This window comes from Solanum pennellii, chromosome 5 (assembly GCF_001406875.1).
Source record: "Solanum pennellii chromosome 5, SPENNV200".
Classification (NCBI taxonomy): Eukaryota; Viridiplantae; Streptophyta; class Magnoliopsida; order Solanales; family Solanaceae; genus Solanum; species Solanum pennellii.
The window spans coordinates 67669762-67676345 of NC_028641.1; the positions used below are offsets into that span (position 1 = coordinate 67669762).

The 6584-nt window shown below is 30.5% G+C and overlaps 1 pseudogene; it reads left to right on the top strand.

Annotated features, from left to right (window-relative positions):
• Nucleotides 1-1317: 1317 nt before the first annotated feature.
• On the top strand, nt 1318-3360 carry LOC107019935 (annotated as a pseudogene).
• Nucleotides 3361-6584: the final 3224 nt, after the last annotated feature.

Below are 6584 nucleotides of genomic sequence, written 5' to 3' on the forward strand. Positions count from 1 at the left end.
GCTAGTTTCAGTAATAGCAGTTGGCTTCTCAGTGTAAAGTGCAACATCAAGATCTAAAACTCTGAGATGGAATTTGATCTTTCTGCACCAATCTGAGAAGTTAAGACCGTTAAAAGTCGAAACAAAGGCAGAGTGCGAATGAAGAGCAAATGCTGCAAATATAATATACTCATTTGTTAATACTTTGAGTTATGAATTTTAACTTACTATCAGATCTAGAATTGGTTTATAAATTCTTAAATGTATATTGATGTCCTCCTTTGGGGGAAACATCAATTATGCTTAGATGTGAATTTAACGTAAGTCAATAATTTTTAATATGTCAATCCTTAATAATTGTTATCTTTAGATAAATAAATAAAACTAACGACACATCTAAATTATGTCATTAATGTTCAATGGTTATAAAATGAAATAATCAATCTTTGGGTCATCTATAAATATCTTACAAACCAAAAACTTCTATATATCCATAAGTTATATCAGTTATAAGCATCAAGATAATGGATAATTGAATATACGTTTAATCATTATTATTTTGAATTTATTCTTCAAAGATTAGACCACTTTGGTGATTAACTAGTCACATATACATAATTTCAAAATAAAATACATCATAATAGTAAATAATTATTTCACTTAATACTACCTATTATCATTTTCAAATAAGGAAAACATTAATTCTATCAAAAATCACTAAATTTTAAACCAGGCTCTTGATATCACATGTAAATTATTTTTTAATAATTGTGAAAACATAAACAATCTAAGCATTCAGAAATACTATCAATTGACTCAGAATCGTAGAACTATATGATTTTCACATAAATGTATTACTATGATAATTCAGTCAATAATATATACCTAAATTAGCCATTATAATTCTTTGACTTGATGAGCGGAAGTGTTTTCTTTTCAGTTCTTCAAAAGTTGTTTTTTTCACTTGCTTATATTTTATGAATAACTTTGATGGATAAGACTATTACTTTATGACAGAGAGAGAGCCCTTTAAATAAGAGTGTGTTTAACATCATTTCTACATTTTCATCATGGTGAGTAGTGGAGATAATAGATAGTTTGAAAAAGGTAATGGATAAAGTGAAAGACTTAATGGTTAGTTAAAGTAACTTCCCTACTTTTCCGCTTCTCGACCCATCCAATTAAAAATAAAATTAGAATTTAGTTATTAATCAAATATAAAATTAAGATAATGTTAATGTGACTTAAGCCTTTCTTAAAACGCATCATAATGTACACATGGCAGTAGAAAAATGATTTGACTTTAGAAAAATGATTTAACTTTAGATATAAGACTACAATGTGCAGCAGGTAGCCACCGCCTCATTGTCCCCTTTCAAATCCCCGCCCATCTCTACTCATTTCTCTATTTTCAATCAAACAATGGATTCAACAAACCCAGAAGTTATTTATGATGTTCCAATGTTTTTTGAAGTCTACAAAAATGGCCGAATCGAAAGATACCGAAAACATGATTTTGCCCCTCCTGCCAGTAACTCCGTCACTGGTGTTCGATCTAAAGATATCTTAATCGTACCGCGGAACAATGTATCGGTACGCCTTTACCTGCCAAAAATAACCCAAAATGACCAGAAATTTCCACTCCTTGTGTATTTCCATGGAGGTGGATTTGTGATTGAATCAGCATTTTCTACTTACTGTGATAGTTATGTCCACTCTGAGCTGCAGAAACTAATGTAATTGTTGTATCTGTTGAGTATGATTAGCTTGATGATTCGTGGGCTGTTATGAAATGGGTCTCTCAGAAAAGTGAACCATGGCTAAGATGCTATGCTGATTTCTCCAGAGTTTTCTTGTCAGGTAAATCAATTGATTTGTTCAATCAGTTTATTTGTTAGTTCTATTGGTTCAAATTGACAAATGAGAAATTTTGTTAAAATATTTTAATTTTCTTAAAATTTGATAGGTTATATATACTCATAACAAAAATTATATTTTAGACACTAAATCTTTTCAACTAACAATTAAAATAATTAAAACTCGATAAAAATTGATCGAGTTCGATTGTGACCCATTCTTTGTCATGTTTTCTTGTCAGGTAAATCAATTGATTTGTCATGTTTTGACCATGTCACCCAAATTTATTGTTAACCCAAATTCTGTGTATATTTGGGTTTCGGTTGCATTCTGGTTCATGGGGTTGCATATTTTAACATGTTTTTATCCGAATATTGTGAAGTTATCATAATTTACTGTCACATACTCTGTTAAGATGTCCCATAAGATGTCCAGAGGATGAGAATTTGGTCTTCTTTATATGAACTTGGACAAACCTTGCTTATGAGCTAGCTTTTAGGATTGAGTAAGACCCAAGTGTCGTATCTTTGCATGATATTAGACTCATTCCAATTTGTTGTTGACTGATGATAGCCTCTCATTTAGAAGTGTTCATGCTTCAGTTGAGGTCTGGGAGTGTTAAGATGTCCCACATTGATAGAGAATGAGAATTAGGTTTTCTTATATGGGCTTAGACAAACCTTACCTCACGAGTTAGCTTTTGGAATTGACATAATAAAGACGACCTAAGATGTCAGAAATATGCATGCTCAAAGTTAGAGGTATTTACTTGTCAATGGAGTTCAAGTTTTAAGTCTTTGAAATTTATTTCAAGTCCAAAAGTATTAACTTGGCAACGGAGATCAAGTTTTAATTCTTTGAAGTTTATTTCAAGTTCACCCTACTGTGTCAACATGTTTAAACAATAGCATTTTGATTGATTTACTGAAAATGTATTTTGATTTTTGTCAACTCAGGTGATAGCTCAGGAGCCAACATTGCTCATAACATGATGATGCGAGCAAGTATAGATGAAGATCATAAACTTGAAGTTGGAGATAGCTTAAACCTCGTCGGAATGGCATTGATTCACCCCTATTTCGGAGAAAATAAGCCTGATAGAATTTGGTCGTATATTTGCCCTGAAAATCCCGATGACCCTCGATGCAATCCAGCAGCACATCCCAGTTTGCTATCCAAGCTTTGTTGCTCCAACATTCTGATATGCACTGCAGAAAAGGATTTTATAAGGGACAGAGGTTGGATGGAAAAGTGAAGTGGACATTAAGGAAACACAAGGGGGGGAACGACATGTTTTTCATTTCAATAACCCAACTTGTGACAAATCTAAGGTCTTGATGAAATGGATGGCTGATTTCTTTCAACAATCAAGCTGAATGCTTGATTGTGTGTGGGGAATTTTGTACTGTTATTTTAGTTGTTTCTTATTTCTTTTCTTGATCAAATAAGCAATCGTTTGAACGTAAATTTGAAATCACTGAATTGAAGTTGAAATTTTGTTAGAATGCGTGATTTGGATTTTAAAATATTGTAAGTATCCCCTTTAACTTAGTCATTGCATATTTATGTCCTTTAATTTTTAGTGTGTACAAGTAAACAACTAAATTTATATAAAGTTGAATAAGTAGACGCATGAGTCCTATGTGACGTGATACACGTAGGACACTACGTAGCAAATTGTCAGTAGAATGCCACTATGGGACGTGCGCGTCTATTTATTCAATTTTATACAAGTTTAAGTGGCTAATTATGCACACCCAAAATTTGAGAGCATAAATATGAAATGAGACCAAGTCAAAGATCATATTTATGTATTATATTTTTTTTCCATAGACATGAAAATCGCATAATTTATTGAGAAATATCAAAACTTTGCTAACCCGTATACAATTTTGTCAAATGAGTAAATAATGATTATTTCTTTGATCCTTAAATAAATATTTGCAATTGCATGTTCGTATAAACTTTTGAATAGGCATAAGTTTCTAAAGATCCTTATGATCGTTTTGTGGTTCTTATCTATTTTCTCATGTTTGATCCTCCTCGTAGCTTTCTTCAGTTATTTATGACTTGTGAGATTGTGACAAGGTCGAAAAGTTTAAGTTTTGATGATTTTAATAGGTCGAGACGGTGATTTATGACTTGATTGGGTTGTTTATACCACAACAAAAGGAACCTCAATTATCAATAAAAAAAATTTGTTGATAAATTGATCAAATCGGTTGGTAAATTGAGTTACCAACCAACTGTCAATTTATATCAATCTGTTGCTAAAAAGCTCGTCGGTAAATATTATTAACTGATTTTAATTTCTTGGTAAACTTGCCAATCAAAAATCAGTTGGTAAACACCCAATGATGTTGTTACAAAATTTTGAAATATGGCTCTGAAATTTCGGTTGGTAAATTTACCAACTAATTTTTGGTTAGTATATCGTTAATACCTCCACTAACGAATTGCAAAGGAGTTAGTAAATTTTTTTCTTCATTTTTCTATTCATACATTGCCAAATTGATTGGTAATTTTAGTAACAAAAAATTTGTGTTGGCAATTGCCAATAAATTTTTAAATACTTTTTTTAACATCAGGTGTTCGGTACCCAAATTGGAGCTCAACTAAATCTGGATTCACACCGAAAAGTCTCACATTGGGTGGTAAAGCACTCACTAACAAAGATGATTATGTACCCAACGGTAATTAAACCTAAGACCTATTGTAATAAATTTGTAATAAATTTAAAATACTTTAGTATGATTATTTATTTTTCTAATAAATTACTTATTGATTGTTAGCTTAGTAATTGATTGACAATGTATTCAAAATATTATTAATTGAATAATTATTCAATAGTAAAATATTTATTAATTTATTGCATCTAAAAATCTAATAACACGAATATAAATTCCAAAATATTAATCAATTTTTAAATCATATTTGAATAAACAATTCAAAATCTATGATAATAAACTAAATTAATCTCAATATGACACATGTCATTATATCAAAAATTTAATTTGAGCACGTCTACAAAAAATATTGACCAAGTATAAATTTTGGCCAAAAGTTAAAACGCCTAACAACACAAACTGATAATTGAAGTCCCAAAACCTGAAACAACCATCTTTTTAGATAAAAAAAATGACCTTTCGAAGCTAATCGAACTGACATAATTTTCATCAGAGCACATTTACCAAAAATTCTAAGGAAAATCAAATTTTTGCCAAAAGTTAAAAGTTAAATCGCCTAATGGTACTGAATATGAAAACCTCATAATCCAAACCACTCATCCTCTAAAGTGAAAAATGACCTTCCATAGCTAACCGCGCAAACGAAATTTAAATTTGAGCATGTTTTTCAACAAAATTGACCTAATTCAAATTTTAGCCAAATTTAAAAGTTAAAACGCTTACACAAACTGAAAATAAGTGTCAAATCCGAACCAACCATCCTATCAGATCAAAACTGAACTTATATGGCTAACTACGGTGACGAAATTTCAATTCGAGCACGATTACCAAAAAAATTGACTAAAGTGGAATTTTGACCAAAACTTAAAAGCTAAAATGCCTAACGGCATAAACTAAAAACGGAAGCCTCAAAATCCGAACCCTCTATCTTATTACATCAAAAATGATTATTCGCATCTAACTGTCTTATCTGGATACGTTATTAAATATATTGATCAAAGTTAAATTTTTCCTAAAGTTTATATGTTAAACATCTAATGCCACACAGTAAAATGAAAGCCTCAAAACTCAAACTATCCATCCTACTAGATAAAAAATGACCTTTGGAGTTAATTACGCTAACGAAATTCTCATCTGAGCACGTATCACAAAAATATCGACCATAGTCAAAATTTGGCCTAATCATAAATTTTAAAATACATAACGGCACAAACAAAAATGAAAGCCTCAAAACATAAACCAACCTTCCCGTTAGATAAAAAACGATCTTTCGAAGCTAATGACACTGACAGAGTTCTAATCTGAGCACGTTTCTCAAAAATATTCAACAAAGTCAAGTTTTGATTAAAATTTAAAAGTTAAAACACGTAATGACATAAATTAAATATAAAGTCTTAACACTAGACGCTGATTTACCAAACAATTTAACTTCAATTGGTAATTTACCAACTACTAAAATATAAGTTAGTACTTAATAACTTACCAATAAATTTTATCAGAGTTTGTAATAGTTACTATTCAACTAAACATTCATATGTAATATTACCAACTAATAATTAATATGTTGGTAAATTTTACCAATGGATTAGTGACCAGTCGGTATATTACCAACTATTTAATGATGTTAGTAATTTACTAACTACAATCTTTATTCGTCGGCAAAAATTTCAACTAATTTGATATTGGTTGGGAAGTTTACCAACAAATTACAATTCGTTACTAATTTACCAACACATTTATATTTGATTGGTAAATTTAGCAACACAATCTTGTCGTTTGTAGATGTTTCATTACTAATTCATTGGTAATATGTTAATAAATTATATAAAAAAAATTTGTCATATTTACCAACCGATATATACTTCGTTGGTAATATGTCACGACCCAAAACCGAGCCGCGACTGGCACCCACACTTACCCTCCTATGTGAGCGTACCAACCAATCTAAACCTTAACATTTCAATTTAATATCAACAGAAAGTAATGCGGAAGACTTAAACTCATTAATAAAAAGACAATTCAATAACTTCTAAAATTCAACATCTATTATTCCCCAAAATC